Source organism: Cervus elaphus, chromosome 3, assembly GCF_910594005.1.
Source record: "Cervus elaphus chromosome 3, mCerEla1.1, whole genome shotgun sequence".
In the NCBI taxonomy this organism is placed as follows: domain Eukaryota; kingdom Metazoa; phylum Chordata; class Mammalia; order Artiodactyla; family Cervidae; genus Cervus; species Cervus elaphus.
Window position 1 is genome coordinate 29,393,628 of NC_057817.1, and position 19,813 is coordinate 29,413,440.

General features: G+C 38.4%; 2 protein-coding genes and 1 non-coding gene across 4 annotated transcripts in view; 1 reads left to right on the forward strand and 2 right to left on the reverse strand.

Annotated features, from left to right (window-relative positions):
• Positions 1–19,813, reverse strand: part of LOC122682197 (tubulin alpha-1C chain-like) — a 1,110,822-nt gene that overhangs the window by 225,534 nt on the left and 865,475 nt on the right. The window lies entirely within an intron of this gene.
• Positions 1–19,813, forward strand: part of LIMA1 (LIM domain and actin binding 1) — a 91,371-nt gene that overhangs the window by 10,121 nt on the left and 61,437 nt on the right. The gene's annotated exons all lie outside the window — the stretch shown is intronic.
• LOC122686515 lies at positions 1,463–1,569 on the reverse strand. Its single transcript, XR_006338801.1, has one exon. It is a non-coding gene; the product is annotated as a U6 spliceosomal RNA (small nuclear RNA).

Sequence of the window (19,813 nt, forward strand, 5' to 3'; positions counted from 1 at the left end):
ATGATTGTCCTAACAATGAGTTAATTATCAACTTAGGGGGAAGAACTTAGTGAATAAATAACAAATTAGATCTGAGGGAGGAGGGAGAATTAAACTTGGATTAGATCTGTTAATTCCTTAATTTAAAGAAAAAAAGATTAGAAAGTTTCCTGGTTCACTTTTCACGACCTAAAAACTTTAAACTGAAGTTAGTTTTGTAAAGGCTATGATTAGAGGTTACTCTTTTATCTGTCTAAATAAGCTTTGTGAGATTACCGCAATTATGTAAAAAGCAAATGTAGGTTTCAAAAGTACAAGAAAATATTTAAATGGATGAACAAAGTAATAGAAGCATGTAGGAAAATGATAATTATATTATCTTCAACTTAGAGTTTTTACGGAGGTGTTGAGAACACCTAAAACTTGGCCCTTGCAAGGTGTAATTTGACAGAGATTTAGAGTTTCTGGTGCAGACAAATGGTGTCAGTGTTTTGAGCAGCCGTAGTTTTTCTGGAAGCCCCCTGGTGGCTCACTGGTTGAGAATCTGCCTGCCAATGCAGGAGAAACGGGTTCGATCCCTTGGTCAGGAAGATCCCCTGGAGAAGGAAACGGCAACTCAGGCAATTCTTTTTTTTTTTTTTTTTAATTTTTTTATTAGTTGGAGGCTAATTGCTTCACAACATTTCAGTGGGTTTTGTCATACATTGATATGAATCAGCCATAGATTTACACTTATTCCCCATCCCGATCCCCCCTCCCATCTCCCTCTCCACCCGATTCCTCTGGGTCTTCCCAGTGCTCAGGCAATTCTTGACTGGAGAATCCCATGGACAGAGAGGCCTGACAGGCTATAGTTCATGGGGTTGCAAGAGAGTCGGACATGACTTACCAACTAAACAGCAAGTTTTCCTGGTCATCACTATTAGTTTCAAAGAGACAACATCAAAGATGCTCTTTTTTAAAAATGGCTGATTTGGCAAAAATAAGTTACTGTGAAGAACAGTGTGGGTTGGAACTGCAATTCTGATTTATCTTTTGTGCTTGAGATTATTATTTTGTTTCCATCCCAGCCTCCTAAAAAAATACGAGCTAAGGCTTATTTAACCCCTCTGGGCCTCAATTTCTTCATCTGTTAAGTGGGACAATACTATTCTGAGTATGTTATTATGAGGATAAATAGATATTTATTTTTAATATAATATATATTTAATTTAATTTAATTTAATTAATTTAATATATATATTTAATTTAATATAATATATAATTTATTTATATATAAATATATATAATATATTTAATTTAATATAATAATATATATTATATATATAAATAAATTTATATTTGCAAAACAATTAAAACAGCACTTAGCACATGATAAATGTTTGATGAATTTTAGCTATTTTTTTTTGTTTTTGTTTTTGTTTTTTTTGATTAAGCAGTTTTCTACATTTATTTATTTCATTCATTAATCTTTCCAAAGAAAAAAAATATGGAACGCTTCACGAATTTGCGTGTCATCCTTGCGCAGGGGCCATGCTAATCTTCTCTGTATCATTCCAATTTTAGTATATGTGCTGCCGAAGTGAGCACGAATTTTAGCTATTTTTATTACCACCACCACTGTCCTTATTTATTAAGCACTTATTTTAGCACTAGGCTAAAAGAACATCTTTGAGATGATAAGACTAAGGCTTAGAGTGATTTTCCTAATGTTACTTAATAGATAAATCGTTGAGAATTCCCTGGTGGTCCAGTGGTTAGGACTCGGTACTTTCATTGCCAGTGGACCCAGGTTCAGCCCCTGGGTTGGGAAACTATTGCGTGTGTGCTCAGTCACTTCAGTCTGGCTGACTGTTTACAACCGTGTGAACATTTAATTATAAAAACTCTATATGCACGTAGCTAGAAATATCTATATACATGTCGTGCTGTGCTTAGTCACTCAGTCGTGTCCGACTCTTTGTGACGCTATGTACTGTAGCCCACCAGGCTACTTACTCTGTCTTTGAGGATTCTCCAGGCAAGAATACTGGAATGGGTTGCCATGCCTTCCTCCACCTGTACAAAGGTAATTGTGGTTTCAGACTGTTAATTTTAAATCATTATAACTAGGCTCAAACACATCTTCACTCATCAAACTAGGAACCATTACAATCTACATATTTTTACCAACGAAAAATAAATTTATTCCTGTGGCGTAAAAACCCATGCTTCACGATTTGACCAACTCTCGGAAAGCATTTTCTGCTTCCTTCTGGTTGTGGAAGTATTTTCCATGCAAAAAGTTGTTGAGATGCTTGAAGAAGTGGTAGTTGGTTTGGTGAGAGGTCGGGTGAATATGGCCGATGAGGCAAAACTTTGTAGCACGATTTGTTCAACTTTTGAAGGGTTGGTTGTGTGATGTGTGGTTGGGCGTTGTCATGGAGAATTGGGCCCTTTCTGTTGACTGGTGCTGGCTGCAGGCATTGCAGTTTTCAGTGCATCTCATCAATTTGCTGAGCATACTCTCAGATGTAATGGTTTCTCTGGAATTCAGGAAGCTGTCAAGAATCAGACAGACAGCAGATCACCAAACAGTGACCATGAGCTTTTCTGATGCAAGTATGGCTTTGGGAATGGCTTTGGAGCTTCTTATTGGCCCAGTCACTGAGCTGGTTGTCACCAGTTGTCATATAAAAGCCACTTTTTGCCATACATCACAATCTTGATCGAGAAACGGCTCATTGTTGCATACAGTAAGAAGATGACACCTCAGAACAATGATTATTTTGATTTTTGGTCAGTTCTTGAGGCACTCACTTATCAAGCTTTTTCAGCTTTCTAATTTACTTGAAATGCTGAATGACCATAGAATGGTTGATGTTGAGTTCTTCAGCAACTTCTCACATAGTTGTAAGAGGATCAACTTTGATGATTGCTCTTAATTGGTCATTGTCAACTTCCAATGGCTAGCCACTCTGCTCCTCTTCAAGGCTCTTGTCTCCTTTGCAAAACTTCTTAAACCATCACTGTACTGTATGTTTGTTAGCAGTTCCTGAGCCAATGTGTTGATGATGTTGTGAGTTGTCTCTGTTGCTTTACAACACATTTTGAACTTGGAAAAAAATAATTGCTCGAATCTGCTTTTTATCTAATATGATTTCTATAGTCTAAAATAAATATAAAATAAACAGCAAGTAATGTTATCAACAAAAAAACACAAAGCAAGAAATGTACATTAAAGTGATGTGTAGCATAACCACATTTATTTAAGAATGTATTCCAGTATCAAATGGCAAAGTTCAATGATACAAAACCGTGGTTACTTTTGCACCAACCTAATAAGACCCCACAAGCTGCATGGCATGCCCCTCCACCCAAATAAAGAAATAGATAAGTGGTAGAATCAAGATGTGGACCTGAGCTGAAAGGAACTGGGGCAGAGTGGACTTAGAGATGGAACAGGCTGGGTATGTGGCCCAGCCCGTTCCATTTCTAATTTTGAGACACTTTGAGACTGGCTCAGAGCACCCCCAGATACAGGAAGGATGTGGTGTGCAGTAAAACATTAGAGTGTGGACACTATGGTCTTTCAGACTACTTCCAATTCTGGGTATGCCACTCACTAGGTGTATTATCTTGAGCAAGTTATTTAGCCTTTCTGAGCATAAGGATTAATGGAATAAAATCAAATGAGTGAATCACTTTGCACATAACTGATCCCTAGGCTTATGCTACGATGGCTCAGTCTTTTACCTGATTCTGACACAGTCTATCTAGATGGTGGGTGATTAGAGTCTATGTCTGCTTTCCTGCTCTGGCCTAATGACCCTGGGATCAAGCCAAAACTATACTTCCAAAGCTGTTTTTACATTGGGTATATAGAGGACTTTTTCAGAAAAATTAGATGTGTTTGGACTCCATGTGAGAGATTCAGATTCCAAAGATGGATGGTCCAGAGCACCCCTCTTCACCATATAACTAAGAAACCTTAGACGGGCTGGTTGGGGGTCACAGCTGAAGCCCAACCACAGAGAATGATCTTAATGCCTAGATTGTCATATAGTGTTAGTCAGGCTTCTCGCAGGGTTGTGCTCTGGTGGGAATATTGATGAGCAGTCAAGGGGTGGGTGCCCTACAGAAGAGAACTCTACAGAAACTCTTCATCTGTACAGTGAAGCAACATTTCTGTTTGCAAAGAGTATTAATGAGAATCTGAATAGGAATCAGACACCAGGAAAGAGCTGCTCTGAGAGGCAATTTGAATTGTACAAGGAGTTACACACAATATTCAGAAGGTCCTTGTGCAAATTTAGAAGTAATTAAGTTGTGGAGATAATTTATAAATGACCTTTGAAAAATAACTGTAGTTTCAAAAAGTAAGTGTATTAAGTGGCCAATAAACATTTAATAACATACTCAACTTTCCAGTGATTAAAAGAATAAAAACTAAAGCAATAATATACCCTTTTCCACATATCTAGCAGGTTAGAAAAGTTAAAAGTGATTAATAATCGTCAACATTGATAAGAATGTAGAGAAGAGGCTTATTCTCACATAGCTAATGGCTCAAATATAAATTGCTACAAATATATATATATAAATTGATGAAAAATTTTTGAGGAACATTTAGAAATATGTATGAAAATTTAATACATAGTTTTTTTGGACTAGAAATGCTGCCTTTAGGAATATACACCATAGATGCACACTGCCAAGTAGGCAATAGTAGAAGCATGTTCATTGCAGTCCCGTTCTTAATGAGAATGGTGTAAATGTTCATTGACAGAGGCCTCTTTAAACAAGTCATAAACTAAACTGCAGAGTGAAATAGTATGTGGTACTCAAAGGTTGAGGTAGATCTGTATGTCCTAATGTGGCAAGACGTCCAAGAGGAAATAATTACTGAGAAGCATATTAACATAAGACCAGTTTAATTTTTTAAAATGTGCATTCACATGTGATACATGTTAACTTTGTGCCTCGGTTTTCTCATTTGTCAAGCAGGCATCATGATAATAGCTTCCTCATGAGCTGTTGTGAATATAAAATGAGATAATATGTAGTGAATGCTTAGAACAATGACTAACGCATAGTATTTATGTGCTTGCTGTTAGTCTTCTGTATAGGCAATATCAGAAAGTCTTTACTCCAAACTATGACAGAGGTGGCCTTTGGGAATTTGAATTGGCTTGGAAGAAGGGGTGGACAAGAGCAGGTAGAGACATCTGTTTTGTATATTGTGTGCATGCAAGCTCAGTCACTCAGTGCTGTCTGACTCATTGCAGCCCCGTGGACTGTAGCCTGCCAGGCTCCTCTGTCCATGGAATTTTCCAGTCAAGTATACTGGAGCGAGTTGCCGTTTCCTACCCGAGGGGATCTTCCTGACTCAGGGCTCAAACCCACGTCTCTTGTGTCTCCTGCATTGGCAGTCGGGTTCTTTACCGCTAGTGCCACATGGGAAGCCCCTGTATGTTGTATTTTTGTTGTTCAGTCGCTCAATCGTGTCTGACTCTTTGTGACCCTATGGACTGCAGCATGCCAGGCTTCCCTGTCCTTCACCTTGGAGCTTGCTCAAACTCATGTCCATCAAGTTGGTGATGCCATCCAACCATCTCATCCTCTGTCGTCCCCTTCTCCTGCCTTCAATCTTTCCCAGCATCAGGGTCTTTTCCAATGAGCTGGCTCTTCACATCTGCCTAATTGTCTATGGACATGAGTTTGAGTAAACTCGGGGAGTTGGCAATGGACAGGGATGCCTGGCATGCTGCAGTCCATGGGGTCGCAAAGAGTCAGACCCGACTGAGCAACTGAACTGAACTGAATTGTTTCTGATGCACAGGCTCATCCCTTGACCAGTCACTCTAACCAAGGAAGCTAGACAAGGAAGAAAATAGCAGCTTGAGTGTTTGTTGAGGCCAGTAGAGGAGAGGTTCCCCAGATGGAAGGAGGGTGAAAGAGGGTGGCAGAGCGGGAAACTGGGAAGGATGCTGGTTGATCACACCTTGGCTGCTGGAGCTATTTTTGAAAACTGCTGACCTAATTAAAGGAAAAAATTTCGATTGCACATTCCAGCATTTATATATGGACTTACCCTTTTCGGACTTTAGTTACATTTATATTCAAAAGTGAATAATGTTTAATTTGGCTTTTTAAAAACTTTTTATTTTATATTGGAGTATAGTTTATTAACCATATTGTGTTTCACTGTATAGCAATCTGAGTCAGTTATACATGTACCTGTGTCCTTTTTCAAATCCTTTTCCTGTTTAGCTTGTTAAATAAAGTTGGATGTGTATTTTACACTTATGGAACATTTCTATACAAACTAGTCACATTTCAAGTACTCAGTAGACTTTCTTTTTGGCCACCCTGCAGCTTGTAGGAACTCAATCCCCTCACCAGATATCAGACTTAGAACCCCTGCAGTGGAAGTGTGAAATCCTAAGTACTGCACCACCAGAGAATTTCCCTAGTTTGACTTCTGAATAGACACGACAAAATGTAATTGCTCAAGGTATCCAAAACAGACATTTAAGAAGAGATGGATAGTTTTTCTAATACTTTGAAATTAAAATTTCAATATTTTAAAGAGACCACTAATTTCTTTTCAACTAGTGTTCCTACCTCCATTATACAGTATTATAAAGAGAGTAATTTTTGCACTAAAGGAAGTCAAAGGGCTGAAGGAAAAATTACATTTGTGAATTTTTTTATAAGTCTACTGACATAGGCCTTGTTAAGACAATATGACATGTAAACTAAGCTAAACCCAAGTATGTATCCCGTTAACAAAGTCTTTGGAATAATGTTTATTGAATATGTCTTAAATACAGAGGCTTACAAAGACTGACAAGATCTGGTTGTGACCCCAAGCAATGTGCCAGACATAGTATGCATTTATTATCTCCTTTTATGCATAGAACAACCCTGGAGGGCAAGTTGTCATCCTCATCTTACATAGAAGGAAAGGGTAGTACAGAGGGGTCACCATGCATCTGGTTAGCACTAGAATCAGAATTGGAGTCAGCTGGTGTTTCATGATACTTACTGCCCTGCCTCCAAATAACCATTGTGTCGCATATGGGTAAAGTGAACCCTATATGAGGGGTACACTGAGAATTCTTAGGGACCCAGTGATCATCTGTCATCTAGCCTAGTGACTTTCAAACTGTGTTTTTTAAAAATAGCAGTTTTATTGAAACATAATTCTTATACCCTACAACTTACCTGTTTTTAAAGTGGGCAATTCAGTGGTTTGTGGTATATTAACAGATTTGTGCAGCCATCACCACAATCATTTTACAACATTTTTACCACTTCCTGGAAAAAAACCTATGCCTATTAGCAATCAGTCCCTTATCCCTTACCCCCAAGTGCTAGGTGACCACTAATTTACTTTCTGTTTCTATAGATTTGCCTCTTCTAGACATTTCATATAAATGGAATCATACAACATGTAATCTATTGTGACTGGTTCCTTGCACTTGATATAATTTTTTCAAGGTTTCTCTATGTTGTAGCATGTAACAGTACTTCCTTTTCATAGGTGAATAAAACACCTCTTTGTGGATAAACCACATTTTGTTTATCTGTTCATCAGTTGATGAACATTTGGAATGTTCCCATGTTGGGGCTGTTGTGAATAATGCTATTGTGAACATTTGTGTACAAATTTATGTGTGGACATGTGTTTTCATTTCTCTTGGAGACACACACACAAACACACCTACATACCTAGGAGTGGAACTGTGGAATTGCTAAGTCATATGATGATAATTATGTATTTAACCTTTTGAGAAACTGCCAACTCTTCAAAGCAGCTGCACCATTTTACATTCCCATCAGCAATGTATGAGAGTTTCAGTTTCTCTACATCCTCGCCAACACTTGTCAAACTATTATTTTTTTAACCACATGCCTCAGAACTATTTTACATTCTTACCCAGTTTATACACACACAAACTGAAACAAAAGCAAGCTTTATAAAAGAATATTTACCTCTAATGTGTGTGATGCACTCTATTTTCTGTTTCATTCCATTTTTAATTAACATAAACATGGGCTGACCCACTAAACCTGATTTCACAACTTATTAATTGTGACCTACAGTTAGAAAAACACTAGGCTATTTTAACCCTTCATTTTACACAAGAGGAAGTTGAGGCCCTGAGGAGATGACTTGTTAAGCAGATGATAGTGCTAATTAGTGGCAAATTAAATAAAGATTAGAGCCCAAGCCTGTTGGCTTCCTGCTCTAACATCGTAATAAGTTTTAGTTATCAGAATATAAAAATAAATTGGAATTTCTATTCAGATACCATTTTTTTAACCATGTATGTTTTTCTCAAGTAACATTTTAAATTCAGCAGCAAACCAATCTAAAGAAAAAAAAGAGTTATGAAGAACTCAGTTTTATTATCGTGAGTCATTGGTCTGCTCAATAATTTTGTGCCATCTGGGCAGGGAAGTTCTACATGAACCTACATAATGGCCAAAAAATTGATCATTTCAGTGACCCAGGTTCATTTTTGTTCAAACCTGAGTCTACCTCTGAAGGGCAGCCATTTTTCTTATGCTGCCAAATTTGAATGACCATGTAAAATTTGAAATGAACAATATAAAAACATTTGTGCTGCTGTTTTTCCATTTTTCTTGGAATGCCTACAGATCTTAGACTGTTTTATTTCAGTGTTTTCCAACATATGATGGGGGGAGACGTCCAACACTAGAATCACTTCAAAGTTCCTGTTAAAATGGGGTCATCTTCCTGGCCCCTGCTCCAAACCTAATGAATCAGAATTGTGGCATGGGACCTGAAAATCTGTATTTTAAACACGCTTCCTGGGTGCTTCTTAAGAAAACACAAGTGTGTGACCTACTGAATTGAATCTTCCCCTCCTTTTTATTTCTCATCTTAGCTCTCTTTTGGTTTCTAAAATCTGGTGTGTATTTTACACTTAGGGAACATCAAAGTACCCAAAACAAACATTTAAGAAGAAATTTGAGCACTTCAGTATCATGTATAGGCAATATCAGAAAGCCTATTACTCCAAACTGTGAAAAAGATTGCCTTTGGGAATTAGAATTGGCTTGGGATAGGGGTAGATAAGAGCAGGTAGAGACTTTTTTACCTAAAGAGCCAAATAGTTATTTGTGAGAAAATACCTGACTTATGCCAGGAGAGCAAGTTAACTAAGACAATCCGTATTGATAAGGTTCAGTTTTATTCTACCTGAGTTTAGGGCTAGAGACCTTTTCTTTTTTTGGTGGCTATGTCCACTGGTTTCCCATAATTTGGGGTGACTTATCTCAGAATAAACATAACCCACTGTTTTGTTTCATTTTCTTTTCCCCTAAAGTACTAGTTTATAAAAATAGGTGAATCCAGCAAATGATTTTGGATACCTGGTAAACCTCCCTTCATTTAACAAATACTTGCGTACCTCCCATGTGCCAGGCACGGTCCTGAGAGTTAAAAAACAATATAATGATAATAAGAAAAAAAGCAACGTGATTAGTGTTGGGGTATGTCTAGTCATTTGGAAGTTTAAGAGCAGCCTCTTAGTGCAGGCTTGGGGGTTAGGGAAGGCGTTTGGAGGAAAGTGTCATCTAAGCTGAGACCTATAGCATGAGGCCAAGGAGGGTCCAAAGTGTTTTTTAGACAGAGGGAGCAGCATGTACAGAGAAAGGCCCAGAATCAAGAGAGAGAAGCTGGGCCAGCCTAAATGTGTGAGAAAAATTTTGTACAAAGTCCATATGTAAAAGAAGATAAAGGGAGTGTGTGAAATAATACTTAATAATAATAAACATTTATTGAGCATTTAGGAGATGTTAGGTAGTTTGTACATACTTAATGTTTAGGAATTTGTTTCCACTCTCAAAACAATGCTATGAGGAAGGTTCTTTCTGCTCAATTTACATATGTGAAAACTGAGATAGAGTAAAATAACTTGCCTGAGATCACACAACTCATGAACATTGTGAGAATTGAACAGCTATATTCAAACTCTGTGCTCTTAGCCTCTATACCATTCTCTCTTCATATGTGTCACATTTACATAGAATTTTTGATGAGCTAAGGTAAGTGATGTAGAATTGATGGCCTGCAGTCAACATAATTTTTAGAAAAAGGCAGAGTGAGTTCTTGAAAGTCCTCTTTTTGACTTCAAACCTTATACATGTTTTGTTACCATCGTGCCGTCTTTCATGCTACATTATTTTATTTTATAGAAGCAAAATTTCATATGCCAGCTCATCTTTGGAGAAAATTGTCTGTGGTTGAGCAAACTTAATTTGAAGGATAAAAGTAAAAGATGATACATATGATTTGGGCTGAATTGTGTTGTGTACTTATCTGATACATGAAGCTATCCATCATGCAATGGAAATTCTAGGACCATAAGTCAGGAAGGTTAGGGCTTATGGTACAGCTTTGGGAATCATTTGGTGTAAGTGACCTTTGATGACTTGAGCATAGGTGAGCTTACTCAGAGGGAAGAGAGATACTGACCGTCAAGTAATGCCTAGGAGCAAGGATAAGTGGAGAGAGAGAGATGATTCTATGAGAAAATTGTGATAGTTAAAAAGATAGGAAAGGAAGCAGAAGAGTTCCATTTAAGAGAAAACAGGGGAAATACAATTTCAAAAATGAGGGACTAATCAGCAACTCAAATGACAATGATGAATGAGAATGATGAAAACTGAGACATGGTCCTTGGATCTGATAGTAAAAGATCTTCAGGAGAATAATTTCAGCAGGATGTTGGGAGTGGAAGCCACAGCCAAGCAGTTGGAGGGATAAATGGACTATGAAGAAGTGGAGACTAAGATTTGGCTTTTAAGGTGGGAGCAAGGTGAGGTGGTTGTTTGAGGGGGAAAAGGACTTAAGAGAAAAAAGGATTATTTCTTTAATCCATATGTGTGTGTGTGTACGTGCTCTGTCATGTCTGACTTTTTGTGACCCCATGGACTGTAGCCCACCAGGTTCTTCTGTCCATGGAATTTTCCAGGCAAGAATACTGGAATGGGCTGCCATTTCCTTCTCCAGGGGATCTTCCCGACCCAGGGATCGAACCCACATCTCCTGCACTGGCAGGCAAATTCTTTACCACTAGCCCCACCTGGGAAGCCCTATCCATATATGCAGATTTCAGACATATACACATAAGCATGCAGGCACACAGGTGAGTGCACAAACGCACACACACCCCAGAAATAGGAGCATGTTTTTAGGGCAGTCAGAGGTGGAGGTAAAGTTAGACTCTGGGGAAGATAGAAGAGTCACTGTTGTGACACTTGTTTTTCCCCTGAGGAAGCCCAGGTTGGGAAAGAGGTTATATCTGAGGTTGCTTTCTTCTTCTTTTATCTCTGGAATGGTAACATGTGAACTGCTTAGGGTGAATATTTGTAAGTGCCTAGTGAAGGTTGCTCTGATTCTTTGGTGAGCAGTTTCTAGCAGTAAAGTTGCTTCTCAGTTATCTTTTTTCATTACCCTTGCCCTGGATCTTAGTGTTTTTAAGAACAAAATATTCTTATAAAGGATATAAAAGAATCAAATGTTACTGAAGTGACTCTGTCCTGTTGCAAATATCTACATTCTTGCTGATCTCTGGGAATTTGGTCATTCTTAATTTCCCTATTGTCTGGGATACATGTTTCTACAGAGACCTGGCTGAAGCTTTTCCAAGAACAGTAACAATGTTTATTCTAATGTGCTACAGACTTGTCAGTCACCATGTTGCTGAACAATAGAGTAGTGAACCTTTTAGGTGTAGTATTTGAAGTTATTTAGTAGTTCTATTTTTTCCTATCATTTGAGTTTTTATCAGAGCTTGAATAAGCTAAAATTACTGAAAAATACTATTTACCTTCTCAACAACTAGCCTTACGGCTCTATAATGTTGTTTAGTCACTAAGTCGTGCCCGACTTTGTGACCCTATGGACTATAGCCCACCAGGCTCCTCTGTTCATGGGATTTTCCAGGCAAGAATACTGGAGTGGGTTGCCATTTCCTCCTCCAGGGGATCTTCCCAACCCAGGGATCAAACCCTCATCTCCTGCTTGGCGGGCAGATTCTTTAACAGTGAGCCATCTGGGAAGCCTGGGGTATATAATAGACTATTTTTTTTTTATACAGATAGTGTTTGGGATAATATTTAAGCCTTCATGCAATTCAACATATATTTATAGAGTTCCTCTATTTAAAAAGCAATATACTAGATACTAGGAGGGCAAGAGGCAAAGTAAAATCTGTCCTTTTACCTCAACAATCAATCTTTCTACCAAGTATGATTTATAAAATTATTAAAAGGTAGAGGAAGTGTCCTATACTGAGTAGGAATAAGGCTAGGGCAGTTCAGGAAAGGCCTCTCTGAGGAGGCAGACTATTCACTTGAGTCTTGAAAGATGAATAGATTGAGGGAGGAAGGAAGGGATAACATGCCAAGTGGAAAGAAAAAAAAGTATGGCTTATCAGGGAGTAAAAACTGGGAATGGCATAATTTTGAAGATTCTATATCTTTTCCCAAATTCTGTGAAATTAGGCTTCTCACCATCAGAGAAAGAAGGTACAAGTAAATAAAAGGGAATACTAGAATAAATTTTGTGATGCTAGATTGGATTCAGAAGTACCACTATGAATTTGTAGTTTTAATATATGTGTATATATGTTTATAAATATATATAAGTATATATGCTAAGGAATGTTTGGACTACCACACAATTGCACTCATCTCACATACTACCAAAGTGATGCTCAAAATTCTCCAAGGTAGGCTTCAACAGTATGTGAACCGAGAACTTCCAGATGTTCAAGGTGGATTTAGAAAAGGCAGAAGAACCAGAGATCAAATTGCCAACATCTGTTGGATCATAGGAAAAGCAAGAGAATTCCAGAAAAACATCTACTTCTGCTTTATTGACTATGCCAAAGCTTTTGACTATGTGGATCACACTAAACTGGAAAATTCTTAAAGAAATGGGAATACCAGACCACCTTACCTGCCTCCTGAGAAATCAAGGTCAAGAAGCAGGTCAAGGTATGCAGGTATGCAGGTCAAGAAGCAACAGTTAGGACCGAACATGGAACAACAGACTGGTTCCAAATTGGGAAAGGAATATGTCAAGGCCGTATATTGTCACCCTGCTTATTTAACTTCTATGTAGAGTACATCATTCTAAAAGCAAGGCTGGATGAAGCACAAGCTGGAATCAAGACTGCCGGGAGAAATATCAATAATCTCAGATATGCAGATGACACCACCCTTATGGCAGAAAACGAAGAGGAACTAAAGAACCTCTTGATGAAAGTGAAAGAGGAGAGTGAATAAGCTGCTTTAAAACTCAGCATTCAGAAAACTAAGATCATGGCATCTGATCCCATCACTTCATGGCAAATAGATGGAAAAACAATGGAAATAGTGAGAGACTTTATTCTTTTGGGCTCCAGAATCATTCCAGATGGTGACTGCTGCCATGAAATTAAAAGACGCTTGTTCCTTGGAAGGAAAGCTATGACAAACCTAGGCAGTGTATTAAAAAATAGAGACATTACTCTGCCAACAAAGATCTGTCTAGTCAAAGCTGTGGTTTTTCTAGTAGTCATGTGTGGATGTGGGAGTTGGACCATAAAGAAAGATGAGTGCCAAAGAAATGATGGTTTTGAACTGTGGTGTTGGAGAAGACTCTTGAGAGTCCCTTGGACTTCAAGGAGATCAAACCAGTCTATCCTAAAGGAAATCAATCCTGAATATTCATTGGAAGGACTGATGCTGAAATTCTAATACTTTAGCTACCTGATGCAAAGAACTAACTGACTCATTTGAAAAGACCCTGATGCTGGGAAAGATTGAAGGCAGGAGGAGAAGGGGACAACAGAGGATGAGATGGTTGGATGGCATCACCAACTTAAAGGACCTGAGTTTGAGCAAGCTCCGGGAGTTGGTGATGGACAGGGAAGCCTGGTGTGCTACAGTCCATAGGGTCACAAAGAGTCGGACACGACTGTGCGACTTAACTGACTAATACATATATACACACATATACATAAGTATATAGAGAAATAAATATAGAAATATAGATGTGTGTGTATATACATGAGTTAATATTCACACGTAGAATCCTGGTTCTGTCCCCTTTGATCCCAGAAGCAGTGACGTCTGAGTAGCACTGAGTACACCTAGTGCCCAGATCTTGGTTTCTCCAATAAAAGGAACCAGCGCTCCTTGGAGAAGTGGTTGATTCCAGAGCTGGGGCAGGGCAAACACTTGATGAACCTGCAACATCTTATAGAGCTTTAAAGTGCTTTAAAAAAATTGGTGACACCTTGAAAGGACACCAGAGCCAAGCTGCTGCTGCTGCTTCAGTCGTGTCCGACTCTGTGCGACCCCGTAGACGGCAGCCCACCAGGCTCCACCATCTTTGGGATTCTCCAGGCAAGAACACTGGAGTAGGTTGCCATTGCCTTCTCCGAGCCAAGCTGAAAGAGCTCCAAATGGCTAAAGTAGAACAATCTATGCAACAAAATAAAATAATCCAGGAATATCATAACTCAGAGAATAAAATAAATATCCATGAGTCTAATACTAGTGTAAATAAATGATTGACTAAATAAATGAGGGAGAAAGGACAGTTCTTCCTTATAGAAGAATTCCTCCAGTAAATAAATATAGAAGGAATGAGGGCAAGAAAAAATCACCATTAGAACACCACAATAATGATCGCTGGAGCCAAGATCCCCCTGTAAATGCTAAAATTAGTAAAAGTTTAAGGGAAAATAGGATTAAAGTATCTCTCCCCAAATATTTATGAATTATAAACAGAAGAAAAGAGCCACTTTACAGTGGAGAAACCTAGCAGATACCACACTAACCAAGTGATCAAGGTAAACATCATCAGTAATAAGACAGACATCAACATAGTGTACCCTCTGATACCATGCACTGAGGAGGCTTATCAGCTTTGTAGTATTCTTCCCCAGATTCTATAACCTCAGTCTAATCTGAGAAAACATTTCTTTTTTAAGCAAACTTTTTTTTTTTTTAACATTGAGAGATGTTCCAGGCTTATCTTGTTTTGTTTTCTCTCTCTCTCTCTCTCTCTTTAAATAGATGTATAGTTGCTTTACAATGTTATGTTTCAGGTGTACTGCAAAGTGATTCATTTAGATATACATATTCTTTTTCAGATTCTTTTCCCTTAGAGATTATTATTAGATATTGAGTATAGTTCCCTGTCTAGGTTTATCTTGGATTTGTCCTGCTGCAGCTCTGGAATCAACCACTTCTCCAGAGAACCCTGGTTCTTTTTATTGGAGAAACCAGGAAACTCAAATTAGGGACAGTCTACATAATATCTGCCAGTATTCTTCAAAGTGTTAAGGCCATGAAAGGCAAGGAAAAACAGAGGAACTATCAGAGATTTAAGGCAACTTAAAGAGGCATGGCAACTAAGTGCAGTGTAGGGTCCTAGAATAGAAAAAAGACATTAATGAAAAACTGGTAAAATTTGAATAAAGTTTATAGTTAATTTGGTGGTATTCTACCAATGTTAATTTCTTAATTTGTTTTGAAATTTCTTAATTTTGATAATTATACTGTTGTTTAGTCAAGGCTATGGTTTTCCAGTGGTCATGTATGGATGTGAGAGTTGGACTATAAACAAAGCTGAGCGCCAAAGAATTGATGCTTTTGAACTGTGGTGTTGGAGAAGACTCTTGAGAGTCCCTTGGACTGCAAGGAGATCCAACCAGTCCATCCTAAAGGGGATCAGTCCTGGGTGTTCATTGGAAGGACTGATGTTGAAGCTGAAACTCCAATACTTTGGGCACCTGATGCAGAGAGCTGACTCATTGGAAAAGACCCTGATGCTGGGAAAGATTGAGGGCAGGAGGAGAGGATGAGATGGTTGGATGGCATCACCGACTCGATGGACATGGGTTTGGGTGGACTCTGGGAGTTGGTGATGGACAGGGAGGCCTGGTGTGCTGCGGTTCATGGGGTCGCAAAGAGTCGGACACTGAACAACTGAACTGAACTGAATGTAAGATGAAGCTAGGTGAAAAGTGTATGGAAACTTTTGTTCTATCTTTGCAAGTCTGTAAATCTAAAATTATTTCAAAATAAAAGGTTAAAATAGCTATTAACTTCCAATTTTTTTTTCAGGGGTGTGAATTTAGTCATTATTTTTTGTATAAAAATACACCCTTAGAAACAAATGCAGTTTACATTCTAAAGAAATGGGGTGTGGAAACACATTTCATGTTGCTTTTGTTTACAACTTCCCTTTGCACCTTGAAGCTTTTTATTTTTTTAAATTTTTCACTTTTTTAAAATTGGAGTATAATTGCTTTCCAAAGTTGTATTCATTTCTGCTATACATCAAAGTAAATCAGCTATACGTGCACATTGAAGTTTTTTAGATTTTTTTTCCTAAGTCTACAATCTATTTCTTTTTTTTTCTTTTTTTTATTATTATTTTTTTTATTACAATCTATTCTAAAAGAATATTTTTTTCTTAAAACAATTGAGTTTGTACTTTGTTCTCTATTTTTTATTCAACCAACTATGCCTCTTGCACAAGGAGCCATCTCAGGAGCAAGAAAAAATATCAAGAAATGGATTTTTTTTTTTTTTTGAGCTGTCCTGTTTTTTGTTGTTGTCGTTGTTTTATGAAGTGATTTTATTTATTTACTTTTTTTGGGCTGTGCTGTATAGCATGCGGGATCTTAGTTTCCCAACCTGGATGGAACCCGCACCCTCTTTAGTGGAAGGTGGAGTCTTAACCACTGGGCTACCAGGGAAGTCCCAAGATTGGATTTTTAAGAACAGGATTTTGTTAGGGGCAACTCTTTTGCTTTTGTCAGTTTTGTTTCTGGGAGACAATTCACTTGGTTAGGGAGAGTGAATTTGTTAGAGTTGGTTTCCCAAGCGGCTATAGACCTCACCCTAAGCAATCTCTTGAGGAAGCAGATACCTGGGGCCAAATTTCCCTGTGAGTCATTACCCAACCCTTGATTTTCAAGGACCTTTGTTCAGAGATCTTTATATCCAGGCTACAGCTCACCCATAGGTGTTTAGCTGTTCCACCTCAAGCTACCAGGTGTGATAAAAGAACTTTGAACTGAGAATAGCTCTGGCTCTCATACTGACTAGATGGTGAGTTCAGGAAAGCTATTGGGTGTTTATTTGGCTTAATTCCCTTACTGTAAAAAGGGAGATTTGATTACTTGATTTCTGAGCTTCCCTCTTGATATAAAAATCTGCCATATGTATCTAAAACTGTACACATCTTCCTCTTAGCAAATAGTTCCCCTTTCTATGTATCCCATTATTTTTTGCTGTGCCCCTGCCCCAGTTCTCAGGCTAGAAATCTTAAGAGTTATTTTTGTTATACCTGTTTCCTTTCATTCCTGCCCAAATTTCCACCAGTCCAGCAGTTTTTCCTTCACGGGTGAAACTTGGGTTTTGGAATCTGAATGCTGAATTTTGCCTGGGCCCTTTGTTAGGTGTCTGACCTTTGGCAATTTCACCAACCTTAATAAACCACAGTTGGGTCTTGTTTTGTTTTGTTTGTTTGTTTAATGGAAATAGTCTGCCTCCAGAGTTGTAAGAATTATAATTAGTAAGTGCTGGATAAGTATAGCTCCTGTTATTATTTGTATATGACAATGCAATGGATTGGATTTTAAAGTCCACTGGGCCACTGGAAAAAATATTCAACAATATTATAGCCCCAAATAAAGCCCTGTCCTTTTGGAAAAGGGTTTTGTTTTGTTTGGGCTTCCCTTGTGGCTCAGCTGGTAAAGAATCCTCCTGCAATGTGGGAGCCCTGGGTTCAATCCCTGGGCTGGGAAGATCCCCTGGAGAAGGGAAAGGCTACCCACTCCAGTATTCTGGCCTAGAGAATTTAGTGGGTCCCTGGGGTTGTTTTGTTTTTGTTTTAGGTGTTGTATGTGCCCTTTTCACCCTTAACAGAATTTCTAGGATTAAGGACATTGTCCTAAAGTTCGAGACTGGCACTCTCATCTGAGACAGAGTGAGTTGGGGGAGGTATCACAGATTTAATGTAAGTCCAGAAAGCCGAGATGTTCACAATGGGAGAGTAATTCAAGCAGGCCCAAGGTAACTTTAAGTTTCTCTGGAAGAGTAATTCTCATGTCTGATGCTGACTGTTTTGGGAAGATACTTGCCACCACACTCTTACTGAAAGATAATTTGTGTGGGTTTTCAGCTAGGTGGGCTCCGAGATTTTGCTGCCCATTTTTGACTTGGGCTAAAAGTGATGGTCTTAATCATTACTAGTACATGTAGTGGAAAGAAAATTAACTTTGGAATCAAATAGAATATGAATTTGAATCCAAGCTCTACTACTTTATAGCTAAGTGATCATTGTAAAGTTATTTAATACCTCTGAACTTCAGTTTCTTCGTCATAAATGTAAGATAATAAAACCAATCTTTTAAATTGGTTGTGAGGGTTGAGATGTGTGCTGTGCATTAAGTAGAAGTTTTAAAATGCATATTTTGGGACTTCCTTGGTTGTCCAGTGGTTAAGACTCCCTGCTTCCACTTTAGGAGCCAGGGTTCAGCCCCCAGTCAGGCAACTAAGATCCTGCATGCTGCCCGGCATGGCCAAAGAAAAAAGAGAAGGAAAAATTAAAATGTTCATTTCCTTTCTAAGAGACTGATTTTTAACCTTTTAGCTTCCTCTTGTGTATCACTAGGATTTTTCTTGCTGACATGTAGATCTCAACTTGTGTAACTTAAAACTCCTTATTCCCCCTCTTCTTCCTCTATTTGTTAATGGCTTCGGCAACCTTCTAATTGTTCAAGTTTGAGGATGCCACCTTTGATTCCTTCTCACCCTAAGCCCATTTTATTCTAAGAACTCTCAATTCTTTCTTCCCACTTTTCCATTCCCATCTATGCTAATTTAAACCTTGAATACCTTTCACTTCAACAATTTTAGGATCTTCTTGACCAGTAATTAAGATTCTAGTCTTTTCCTCTCTTACCAAGTTACTCACTGCTGCAGAATCAGCTTTTTAAAACATGGCTCTTATTATGTTACTTGCTTTTTCGGAAACTCCTAGTATCCAGCCATTGAGACTGGGTAGTCCACTCATAGAACTCTTTTTTTTAACGTGTGGATATTGAAGCTCAGGGAAATTATTTTTTTCATTTGCCATAAAGGTCACTCATGTGCTAGGGAGTGACGCATTACAACTAGACCTCACCTCTGCTCACTCACAGGCTAGTTCTTTCCACTAGGATTATGACCCAAATTCCTTAGCATGGTTTTCTTTTTTTACCATCTGAGCCACTAGGGAAGCCTCATGGTTTTCTTTTTTGTTGTTCTTGTTGTTGTTTTGACCTCGCCACTTGGCTTGCGGGATCTTAGTTCCTCAACCAGGGATCGAACCCAGGCCCACAGCAGTGAAAGCATCAAGTCCTAACCACTGGATCATCAGGGAATTCTCATTATCATGGTTTTCAAAGTTCTTCCCAGTCTGTCCTCATTCTGTCTTTCCCTACTTTATCTTCAACTTCTTTTGCAACTAGAGTCTAACTCCATTAAAGTATCTTTTGCTGTTTCAGCTCCCTAGTGGTGTAACAGTATCCCTCCCATCTGAAATGCACTGTCCTCCTCCTGCCCTCACTTGATAAAATTCTGCTAGTTCTGTAACTGTCAAGTCTTCCCTTCTCTCCCACCATGCCAGAAAATCAAGTCCTGTACTCCTAGACCATGCATTGCCTCTAACCACGTTCTGTCTTGTGCTACAATTATTTGTGTGCGTTAGCAAGCTTGGTAGATTACATACATTATTTGAGCAGGACCTTGTAGGAAGTAGTTA